Below are 13,030 nucleotides of genomic sequence, written 5' to 3'. Positions count from 1 at the left end.
TTCTTGCAGGCGCTGTTGGATTGGTACCTGCAAATCCTTCTCTGGGAGTGGGAATTGCTCCTCTGCCAGCGCACGCAAAAGCAGAATGCAGCATTTCTCGAAGCAAGGCCTGGAAGTGCTGCATTCTGACAGCCCTCTGCGACGGCGGTAACATTTTCGCCATTTTGTGTTTGTACCGGGGGTCTAAGTACGTTGCCACCCAGTACTGGTCCTTGACCCTTATGCTTTTTATACGGGGGTCCCTATTAAAACACTGAAGCATGAAGGCCCCCATTTGCACTAAAGTGGAAGCGGTGTGGTGGCCTGGCTCCTGCTCATCATCCAGGATAATGTCGTCCTCTTCATTCTCCTCTCCCCATCCACGCACAACAGGGATCCCAGAAAGGTTTACAGCATGCTCTTCTTGCTCCTCCTCATCCGCCCCGGCACCATCCTCCTCTGACTCCTCTTCAGACTCCTGTTGTTGACTTGTCTCAGATAGAGTAGCCCCCCCTGGGAATTCATCCAGCATTGCGACTTCCTCATCTTCCCACTCCTGCTCCTCCACAGCTTGATCAATGACACGACGCAATGCACGCTCCATAAAGAAGGCATAAGGTACCATGTCACTGATGGTGCCATGGCTGCGACTGACCAGTTTGGTGATCTCCTCAAATGGCCGCAGAAGTCTGCATGCGTCGCGCATGAGCAGCCACTGGCGCGGTGAAAAAAACCCGGAGGAGGAGGAGAAGAAGAGTCAGGCCTGCATGCAATCCATGGTGGTAAAACCAAATCTACGCGGGTGCCACGGGTTACATGCTTGACGGCCGTCAGAAGGTTCACCCAGTGGGCAGTAAAAGTGATATACCTTCCCTGCCCGTGTTTGCTAGTCCACGTGTCTGTGGTCAGATGTATCTTGGCACCGACACTGTGTGCCAGAGATACATTCACTTGCCGCTGAACATGGCCATATAGCTCTGGGATGCCCTTCTCTGAGAAATACTTCCTTCCTGGGACCTTCCATTGTGGAGTTCCAATGGCCACAAATTAGCGAAAGGCCTCCGAGTCCACCAGTTTATATGGCAGTAGTTGGCGGGCTATGAGTTCTGACAAGCCAGCCGTCAATCGTTGGGCAAGAGGGTTATCCGGCGTCATCATTTTTTTACGCTCGAACATTAGGCCCACGGAAGCCTGCCTTTTTGCAGGAAAATGTGAACTTGGCGTGATGGAAGGTGGAGTGGAGGACAATTGTGAGGAGAGAGGAGAAGGAAAAGTAGAAGACGAGGCTGGACGGTGAGAGCCTGCAGTGTGGCTTTGTGTGTTCCGTTGCTCCCACTCGGCCTCGTGGCTTCTTAAGGCGGTCGTCCCTAGGTGAGTTTTGGGCTTACCGCGACTAATGCGTTGACTGCAAAGATTGCAGATGGCAACGCTATTGTCAGCAGCGGACACGTTAAAAAAAGCCCACACTGTGGAGCCATGTGCCGGTGTCCTGGGAGCGCCAGATGTGACCGTACATGGTCAATGACTCGCTCCTGATACATTTGCAGTCTGCTTTGTCCCTCCTGTGCAATGTAAGTTAGTCCTGCTTCTCCTCCCTATCTGCTGGTCCATATCTCCCTCTGAACTCCCCTCCTCTTCCTCTCTTGTGGGCACCCACGTGACATCACTAGACACAACATCATCAACGTCACCTTCCCCACCGCTATAAGTAGAGATTTCGGAGTAGGCAGCAACACCGGGGACCAACCTCCTCCTTGGGCTGATCTGGGTACTGTCGTCAGACTGCTGAGTAGCGGTTGTTGCTACCTCCTCTTCCTGATCCAATACCAAGAGTGGCTGCGCATCACATATGTCCTCTTGATATGGATCGGAAAATAATTCCTGTGACTCAAGCGGAAGGTATGTGGTGGTGGTGGTGGGGGTGTTGTTGGTGGTAGTGTCTTTGGGGGTGCACATAGCAGAGAGTGAAGAAGAGGGTGCAGATCGAGAGGATGAGGAGGGTGCAGATGAGTAAGGCTGAGTGAGCCACTCAACCAAGTCTGGTGCGTCCTTTAAAGTAATTGAACACACCTTCTGCAACTTCCCACTTTGGCTCAAGGCTGGTGCTCCTGCCCTACCCCTACCACCCCTGCAGAAGGGCCTGCCTCTTCCTCTGCCTGTCATTTTTTAAATCAACCTGTGACAAAACTCTTAGTCCCTATACCGATGAAGGACTGCTGCAGTATAGGGCAGCGGTCAGCAGTGGTGCACCTCAACCCTATGTATTGTGGACCGATAGCGGTCCTTACAGAACAGCAGACTGTACCTCACTCAACCCTATGTACTGTAGCACCCTTCACCAAGTTACTAGTCCTTATAAGGACCTTTGTGGACCAAGTAGGTTGTGTGTGACTGATTAGCAGACTGTACGTCAGTCCCTATACTGCTGAAGGACTGCTGCAGTATAGGGCAGCGGTCAGCAGTGGTGCACCTCAACCCTATCTATTGTGGACCGATAGCGGTCCTTACAGAACAGCAGACTGTACCTCACTCAACCCTATGTACTGTAGCACCCTTCACGAAGTTACCAGTCCTTATAAGGACCTTTGTGGACCAAGTAGGTTGTGTGTGACTGTTAGCAGACTGTACGTCAGTCCCTATACTGCTGAAGGACTGCTGCAGTATAGGGCAGCGGTCAGCAGTGGTGCACCTCAACCCTATGTATTGTGGACCGATAGCGGTCCTTACAGAACAGCAGACTGTACCGCACTCAACCCAATGTACTGTAGCACCCTTAACCAAGTTACCAGTCCTTATAAGGACCTTTGTGGACCAAGTAGGTTGTGTGTGACTGATTAGCAGACTGTACATCAGTCACTATACTGCTGAAGGACTGCTGCAGTATAGGGCAGCGGTCAGCAGTGGTGCACCTCAACCCTATGTATTGTGGACCGATAGCGGTCCTTACAGAACAGCAGACTGTACTGCACTCAACCCAATGTACTGTAGCACCCTTAACCAAGTTACCAGTCCTTATAAGGACCTTTGTGGACCAAGTAGGTTGTGTGTGACTGATTAGCAGACTGTACGTCAGTCCCTATACTGCTGAAGGACTGCTGCAGTATAGGGCAGCGGTCAGCAGTGGTGCACCTCAACCCTATGTATTGTGGACCGATAGCGGTCCTTACAGAACAGCAGACTGTACCGCACTCAACCCTATGTACTGTAGCACCCTTAACCAAGTTACCAGTCCTTATAAGGACCTTTGTGGACCAAGTAGGTTGTGTGTGACTGATTAGCAGACTGTACGTCAGTCCCTATACTGCTGAAGGACTGCTGCAGTATAGGGCAGCGGTCAGCAGTGGTGCACCTCAACCCTATGTATTGTGGACCGATAGCGGTCCTTACAGAACAGCAGACTGTACCGCACTCAACCCTATGTACTGTAGCACCCTACACAGACCAAGTTACCATTCCTGATAAAGAGCTTTGTGGAACAAGTGAGTTGTGAATGATTAGCAGACTGCAGCAGAAGGGCAGCAGTCAAGTATAATATTCTTTCTATATTTGGAAGAAAGAATATTATACGTGTACAAGCCTATTACCGTACCACTGATACCAGTCCTGAAAAGAACCTTTGTGGAACTAATAGTATCAGCAACTCTTTAAACTGACCCTCACTGCCTGACACAGTGCTTCCTTCCTGTCCCTATACAAACTGGCAAAACAGAGGAGACTGGAACAATTACTGGTTACTCGAATAGCTCTTTTGTGGACCTGATAGTAACAGCTAATGATGATGATGATGATGACTAATCTGGCTGTCCCTAAAATAGCAGCAGACACAGCGCTCTGTCCCTTTATCTAAACTGACAAAAGACACTCAGGCTGCTGCAAGAATCAGTAGCACAGCAAACCTATATACACCTAACACCTATACCAGTCCTGAAAAGAACTTTTGTGTACCAAATAGCTAGTGGTTTATCTGTCCCTGCTCCAAACAGCAACCTTTCCCTATAGTGACAGAAGAAAGAATGTAAAATGGCCGCCGGATCGGGTGTATTTATTTGTTAGGGGGAATGTCCAAGTGTCCATGTGCTGTCATGTCTCAATTGGCTGTCCTGTACCCCATGATGGATGTGTCATCATAGGTCAAAGTTCTTTTACACATTAAACACGTAAGTCCGCCGAGGCGAACGACGCCAATAGTCTGCCGAACGAGCGGACCGCAAACAACCGAAATTCGCCGTGAAACGACCGCCGGGCGAACCGTTCGGCCATCACTATTCGAGTCAACTCATGTTCGACTGAAACTCGAAGCTCATCCCTAATCCTTACACATTGTTGCCTGGTTGTCCTGCCCACATATTGTAGGCCACATGGACAAGCCAGCAGATATGTGACACATGTACTTTGGCATGTTATCAGTTTATTTATCTTATATTCTTTTTTGATAACAAAGGATGTGAATGTGGTCGTTTTTCTGGGTCTTTCTCTGATTGTGCTTCACATTTTGCATCTCCCACATGTGTAGAACCCTTTATGGTCCAGAAAAGTTCCCAATCTTTTTGGAGGGCCAGGTACATTTTTCACCAATCTATCCCTAAGAGTGGGAGCTCTTTGGTAGACAAACCCTGGCCTGGCTGGTAGGAGCTTGGCCAGAGTGTTGTCTTGGAGAAGAATAGGCCATTTGTTTAATATTATATTTCAAATTCCTTGTGTTGTCTGTGATAATCGGAAACGAATACCATACTGAATTAATTCTCTTGTTTTGGTTAATCCTTCAAAATCTTCCTCCTGTCCATTGCTTCCAATTGCTTTCCTACTTCTCTCACTATATTTTCTTTATATCCTTTTGCCACAAATCTCTCTGTCAACACCTCTGCCTGTTTTGTGTACTCCTTTGTATCCTTACAATTTCTGCAAATCCGCATGAGTTGGCCCTTGGGTATACCCCTTAGCCATCTGAGATGGTGGCAAGTATATGTGGGGATATACCCATTGTGTTCCGTATCTATAAAAAAGGTCCGTGTATATGGTTGGTCTGCTTGTCTATATACCACTAAATCCAAGCAGTGGACTTGCTCAGAATTCCATCCTCCGGAAAAGGAGATATGATATTGATTATGGTTGATCTCCTCTAAGAACCCTTTCAAGACTTCCTCCGATCCCCTCCACAGGATAATTACATCATCGATATACCTTTTATATAATGCTATGCCTGGCCTAAATTTGTCATTGATCTATTCTTGTTCCCACTTACTTCAGAAAATGTTTGCCACACTAGGTGCATACTTTGCACCCATTGATATGCCTTTATGTTGGCGAAAGTACGATTTATCGTGCCAAAAGTAATTGCTCTTCATGGCCATTTCTAAGGCTTTGATGATAAATTTCTCTTGTGGACCTTCTAGTTCTGATGATCCTTTTAGGATCCATTCCATGGCCTCCAAGGCATCATCTTGTCTAATATTTGTGTAGAGGGAATCTACGTCTATACTGCATCTGGAATATGCAGTTCAGATTTGGGCTCCAGTTCACAAAAAGGATATCGGGGAACTGGAGAGAGTGCAGGGAAGGGCAACCAAACTGATAAGAGGAATGGAGGAGCTCGGCTATGAGGAAAGATAAGAGGAACTAAATGTATTCTCTCTTGAGAACAGGAGATTAAGGGGGATATGATCAACACATAAAAATACATAAGGGGGGGATATGATCAACACATAAAAGTACATAAGGGGGGATATGATCTCCATGTATAAATACATAAGGGGGAATATGATCACCATGTATAAATACATAAGGGGGAATATGATCTCCATGTATAAATACATAAGGGGGGATATGATCACCATGTATAAATACATAAGGGGGGATATGATCTCCATGTATAAATACATAAGGGGGGGATATGATCTCCATGTATAAATACATAAAGGGGGATATGATCACCATGTATAAATACATAACAGATTAAATAATATACACTGATTTGGGTTATTTTCACCTAAGAAATGTAGCAGAATACAATACATATTATATAAGGAAATACATTTATGAAGAAAGATTATTTCTTTGCAAAATTTTAAAACAGAAACAAAAAAAACACAATGTTTTTTTCAAAATTTGTCTTTTTTTTATTTATTTAGCAAAAAATAAAAACCTCAGCAGTGATTAAATACCACCAAAAGAAAGCACTATTTGTAAGAAGAAAGAAAAAGGATAAAAATATCATATATGTACAGTGTTACATGACCGAGCAATTGTCATTCAAAATGTGACAGAGCTGAACATTGACCTGGGCAGGACGGGGGTGAAAGTGCCCGGTATTGAAGGGGTTAAAAATGTGCTGGGGACTCTCTTTTATTGTGTTGTGTATTGGCGTGCTCACATGTACCCGCAGATCGAGGCTGCCGCCATTTTTTTTTCTTGGGATTCGGTGCAGACACATCACCAGGAGTCTTCAGGTGTCTTGTAAAGGAGATGTCTGGACTTCTGGGGTGTTGCTTCCTCTAGGTGAGCCTCCTCTCTGTTTGTGAATTGCTATATATGTCCCATAGTTGGGAACTCAGATAGTCCAGGGTATGGGACCACACTTACCAGAGGTGCCTTCATGCGGCACTGCGGCTTCTACATGCACAGTATTTACAAACGTAGCAACAAAATCCTCTGTTTTTAAACCGAGTGACTGAAATAGATTATTATTAATATATTATTATTATCAGGGAATTTTTCTCACAGAATAGGTGCAGGTACTCCCAACTTCTGAGTCACCACTTGTCTCCGCCCCCTACCCACCTACGAGCAATGTCCCTTAGTTCCACCCGCAACCTTCCTCTCAGTACCGCCCCTTTTGGAGAATATGCAACCAAGTATTAACCACTTAAGGACCGAGCCTCTTTCTGAGATTTGGTGTTTACAAGTTAAAAACATTTTATTTACTAGAAAATTACTTAGAACCCCCAAACATTATATATATTTTTTTCTTACGCCCTAGAGAATAAAATGAAGGTCGTTGCAATACTTTATGTCACACTGTATTTGTGCAGAGGTCTTGCAAGCGCACTTTTTTGGGGAAAAATACACTTTTTTTTATTAAAAAATAAGACAACAGTAAAGTTAGCCCATTTTTTTTTTTTTTAATATTGTGAAAGATAATGTTACGCCGAGTAAATTGATACCCAACATTTCACGCTTCAAAATTGCGCTCCGCTCGTGGAATGGCGACCAACTTTTACCCTTAAATATCTCCATAGGCGACATTTAAAAAATTCTGCAAGGTTGCATGTTTTGAGTTACAGAGGAGGTCTAGGGTTAGGATTATTGCTCTCACTCTAACGATCGCGGAGATACCTCACCCTGTGGAGTTTAAATGCTGTTTTCATATGCGCATGCTACTCATGTATGCGTTCGCTCCTGCACGTGAGTTTGGCGGGATGGGGCGCGTTTACATTTTTATTTAATTTTTTTCTTATTTATTTGACCTTTTATTTTATTTTTTTTATACTATTAAAAAAAAAAAAGAAAATGTGTCACTTTTATTCCTATTACAATGAATGTAATAGAAAAAACATGACAGGACCTCTTAAATATGAGATCTGAGGGGTCAAAATGACCTCAAATCTCATATTTACACTAAAATTCAAAAAACATAAATTCAAAAATAAATAATTAAATGTCATTTGAAAAAAAAAAAATGTCCATTTAAGAGTTATGGGCAGAAGCAACATTTTGACGTTGCTTCCGCCCTGCAGTGGTATGGAGGAGGGTGGGGGGGGGGGGCATCTTCCCCTCACTTGTCTCTATGCCCAACTGGAAGAAGGATCGGATCGCCTCCGCCACTGCCACTTTTATCTGAAAGAGGACCGCCCGCTGAAGAAGAGGATACCGGGGTTATGGTAGCTGCCATAACAACGATATTCCTCTTCAAAGTAGCGATGTAAAACAATGGTGGGCGCTTCGTAAGTGGTTAATTTGTGATGCTAAGTAATTTATATGGAATGTGCTAATAATAACAAGAAAACCAGTAAAATGGATCCCCTGCAACCAGGAACAATAGATCTCCTCTCACGGCAACAATAGAAACCTTCAGCAACAATAAATCCCCAAGCAACAATAGATTTGAACAGCAAAAATAAATTCCCCCAGCAACAATAGGTCAATTTCAGCAAATATAGAACCCCCCCCCCAACAGCAACAATAAAATTACCAACACCTACAGTACACTTCCTTGGGAACAATAGACCCTCCAGGAACAATATATATATATACAGTATGAATAAACCTTCTAGCAGGCAGCAACAGTAGATCCCTTCTGAAATTGTAGACCCCTCCCAGCAACCAAGAAACCCCAAACAACAACAAAAAAAAGCCCCCCAGCAACCATAGATTTCAGCAGCAAAAATAGACCCCCCTCCCCCCACCCGCAACAATTGATGCCCCCAATAACAATAGATCCCTAAGCAGCCAGCTTTAATAGCCCTTTAGGACACCCCAGCACCTGTTGTCATTACATACATTTAGTGCAGGAGGTGCCGGAACCTCGTTCCTCCACGTTCCTGCTGGAAAAAAGCCCTATTTATTATTATTATTTATTATTATTATTTTTTTTTTTTGGTGGGTAGTATAAATGTATATATACACTGTATATGTCATTGTTATTTTACATCTGCAGAATCCAGTTTCCTGGCTGTCATCTTTATCCTCTTCCTTCACTACTATGTGTCCCATGCCCTGAACAAGTAAAGAGATAAAGATTTCTGACTATCTACAGATAAGCAGACTTGTTCCGGCTTAGTGATCGGTGGACAGATTGGACAACTTGGAGGGGGAAGGGGGGCTGCACATATACTGATAACACCTATCACCCCAAATGGCCAATAAGCACTAAGCCCTGATGCCATGTGACTTATTCATGACATACAGTATGGCCGCCCTAACACGCAATGATAAGATTTTGAGAAGGCAGTTCATTACAATCACTAATAAAGCTAAAAACTCTAAAACATCTACAAATCCATTTCATACATTATATCGGGAGTCCTTCTTCTTCTTCTGGGGTGCGCTGGTCCTCATTGCCTGGTGGAGATAATAAGTTCTCCCTAAATATATTTTGTATGATCTCGCCAATAGACTGTCTCAGCTTCTGCTTCATATCTCTTCCCATGAAGACGTAGAGTATTGGGTTGATGCAACTATTGAAGGTGGCCAGAGGCAGTGAGATAAAGTCCAGGATGTCCAGTACCTCATTGTGAGTGTATTTCACGGTTACTCCGATGATGTGGTAGGGGACCCAGGTGATGAAAAACACGACAATAACACTTATTGACATCTTGATGGTTTTTCTACCTACTTCAGAAAATCTGATATTTTTTACTGCAAAAGCCAGATGAGTGTAACAGATACAAATGATAATAAGAGGGATCAGAAATCCAAACATTACACATGTGAGATAGATGGGCTTTATTATGTGATCTTCTGAATAGCAGACGGTGATGTTATCAAAGGTGTCATATGTATTGTAGATGGCTTTAGGCAGACACATCACAAAGGACAACATCCAAATAGCCAAGCATATCATCCACGCCATTTTGATTCTTCGGTGATTTCGGGCCCACACGGGATGGACAACCAGAATCCATCGGTCAATGCTGATAGCCACCAGGGTGAAGACACTGGTGTACATGTTTAGGGGAATGATGAAGAGTAAAATCTTGCAGAGGGCAGGTCCGTACAGCCAGTCTTGGTAGAAGGACTGCACTACACTGAATGGAAGACACAAGCAGCACATGATATCGGCCAGAGCAAGGTTCCCAAACCAAACAGTGGTCACGGTCCGCTCCATCTTCACTCCAGTAATCCAAAGCACCAGAGCATTGCCGGGGACACCCACAAGAGTAGTGAGAGAAAAAACCAAGATGGGGAACATGAGCACAGGGCTGTAAACCGCGGTTGGTTCCATTTCACTGCTGACATTGAACATCTTGTTTACCTGTAAAGACATCAAGAGTTACTTCATCTGTCTGATAATTAATCAATTCAGGGCTTTTTGTCTGCCATTCCGGCACCTATGGAAGCCCTCTTCACCCGCACAGTGCGGGTTTTGAATGGGGTTTCCAGTGCAGGTGTCTCCCTCCCCTGCCTGCGCTGTTCGGCGCTCTGCCCGAGTCCCCGGCGCTGTGTGAGTTTTGCGGTGCGGTGTTGTGTAAAGCACACAGTGTGCTGTGAGGCGGGGGTGGGGGTGGCGAAGCGCACCAGTGTCTGCTCAGTGTAGAGTCTGCAGACACACAGCCCCGGCCTCTTCCCCTCTGCAAGCAGAGTATGCATACCTCCCAACATTTTGAGATGGGAATGAGGGACACCTACTACCAAACGTATGTAGGCATAGGACATGCCTCCAGCCACACCCCTTTAAAGACGAATTAACCCCAAAAAACAAAATACAAAAACATAGTTGGGGGAGGGGCACACCCTAAAATGTGTTTAGATTCAAGATGGTGCTGCTACAAGACCAACAAAAAGTACAAAACAGATTATAGCGCACTCATTCAAGAATGACATTTATCCTGCAAGGCTAGTTAACCACTTTCAGCCCTGGACCATTTTGCTGGCTTAAAGTGGTTGTAATCCCTTACAACCAACTTTGACCTACAGGTAAGCCTAGATTAAGGCTACACGGTTTAGGAGATATTTGCCGAAAGACAGGCACCGCTGTCTACGGCGCATGCGCCGTAGACAGCGGCGCGCAGGCGCACTGAGCGCGTCGCGGTCAACGGCGATGTGCCGTGAGTGGCGGCTCCCAAAAAATGACGGGGGTTTGGTCACACTATACGGTCATATAGTGCTAAGCCCACTTACTGTGACAAAGTACCCCTAATTAGTGGGTGCCCCAAAAAAGGTTACTCCAATCCACAATGGCTTATTTTTACCACCACTATTCCTTTATATTGGCTTTTAAAATTTACAAATGCTGCAAATTTAGAATTTGGATGAAGGGTTTAGCTCTGGGAAACAGTTTTTGAAAGATAAAAAGTGCATTTTATATACAACTATATGGATCAGACCAACATGAGGGACAAATGAGGGGGAAAGAGGGACACAGGGACATTGCTCCAAATCAGGGACAGTTGGGAGCTATGCAGTATGTGACCTGTCCGGAGTGCGATTTGCACAGACAGAGCCAAGGGACACGACCGCTGGGTGGGTGCAGAGCTGAGGGTCCTTCCTTTCCTTGGCATTGCTTTACTTTCCTGAAGTTCACAGTCCACAATCTTTCCGGTGTGGGACTTGTCATGTTGTGTGGGACTTGTCATGCTGGTCTTTCCAGGGACATTGAAGATCGCAGTCTTGTACCCTCTGCAGTCCCATCCTGGCATATTTACTATATTGTCCTGTGCTCACTCAGTAACCTTTATCTGATATTTTCTTCTCTATTTGTGGGGTGCCTGTGGATTGCTTTGGATTTTTTTGGATTTTTTTTTGGTAATCAAAAGGAGCTTGAAAGTGTTGTAGAATGCACAGTGCGGCTTTGTGAGCAGTTTGGATGGAGTTGGGTTCAGTAGAGCTGATTTGGGTTTTTGGATCGAGGTACATTGCCCTACTGATACCATCCACTGCCCTACTGAAACCATCCACTGCCTACTGACACTGTTCACTGCCCTACTGACACCATCCACTGCCCTACTGACACCATCCACTGCCCTACTGACACTGTCCACTGTCCTACTGACACCATCCACTGCCCTACTGACACCACCCCCTGCCCTACTGACACCATCCACTGCCCTACTGGCACCGCCCACTGCCCTACTAACACCATCCACTGCCCTAATGACACCGTCCACTGCCCTACTGGCACCTTCCACTGCCCTACTGACACCGTCCACTGCCCTACTGACACCGTCCACTGCCCTACTGGCACCTTCCACTGTCCTACTGACACCGTCCACTGCCCTACTGACACCACCCACTGCCCTAATGACACCGTCCACTGCCCTACTGGCACCTTCCACTGTCCTACTAACACCGTCCACTGCCCTACTGACACCACCCACTGCCCTAATGACACCGTCTACTGTCCTACTGAAACCGTCCACTGCCCTACTGACACCACCTACTGCCCTACTGGCACCATCCACTGTCTAACTGACACCATCCACTGCCCTACTGGCACCATCCACTGTCCTGCTGACACCATCCACAGTCCTACTGACACCATCCACTGCCCTACTGATGCCGTCCACTGCTCTACTGACACCATCCACTGCCCTACTGACACCATGCCCTGCCCTGCTGTCATGTCCACTGCCTTACTGACACCATCCAATGCCGTGCTGTTTGACTGATTGTGTGTACAAAGTATGAACAGCGCTCTGTCATCTCACCACGACAGTCCCCTCCCCCCTTCAGTTAGAACACACATGAGGGAACACAGTTAACCCCTTGATCGCCTCCTAGTGTTTAACCCCTTCCCCGCCAATGTAATTTACACAGTAATCAGTGCACTTTCATAGCTCTGATCGCTGTATAAATGTGAAAGGTCCCAAAAATGTGTCCAAATTGTCCGATGTGTCCGCCATAATGTCGCAGTCCCGATAAAAATCGCTGATCGCCGCCATTACTAGTAGCCACTACAATAATAAAAATGAGATAAATCTATCCCCTATTTTGTAGACGCTATAACCTTTGCGCAAACCAATCAATATACGCTTATTGTGATTTTTTTCTACCAAAAATATGTAGAAGAATACCTATCGACCTAAACTGAGGAAAAAATATAGTAGAAGTTATTGTGTTGTTTACACGGTTTTGAGGCATTGTGACTTCTGAGGGAAAACATCACACAACTGTTCCTTGGAAATGTTAGGCAATGACACTTTCACAATCCACCAGAAGTAACTGTATGATGCGTAGATCTGACCAAGACAAATGCACCTTGCAATAAAAAAATAATAATAAATGAGTAATGGTAATAATATTTAGTCTGAAAGTGAAGATAAATTTATATACTTCCATGTGGTACCATTTCCATTGATCTACCGTACTTTGTGGAGAAGTTACGAGACATCATGGT

General features: G+C 45.3%; 1 pseudogene; it reads right to left on the bottom strand.

Annotated features, from left to right (window-relative positions):
* Positions 1-8,986: 8,986 nt before the first annotated feature.
* On the bottom strand, positions 8,987-9,961 carry LOC143973693 (C3a anaphylatoxin chemotactic receptor pseudogene; annotated as a pseudogene).
* Positions 9,962-13,030: the final 3,069 nt, after the last annotated feature.

This window comes from Lithobates pipiens, unplaced genomic scaffold (genome assembly GCF_037356315.1).
Source record: "Lithobates pipiens isolate NorthernLeopardFrog02 unplaced genomic scaffold, aLitPip1_a1.2 Scaffold_92, whole genome shotgun sequence".
NCBI lineage: Eukaryota > Metazoa > Chordata > Amphibia > Anura > Ranidae > Lithobates > Lithobates pipiens.
The sequence above is the reverse complement of the archived record's forward strand: the minus strand, read 5'-3'. Positions and strand labels throughout refer to the sequence as shown.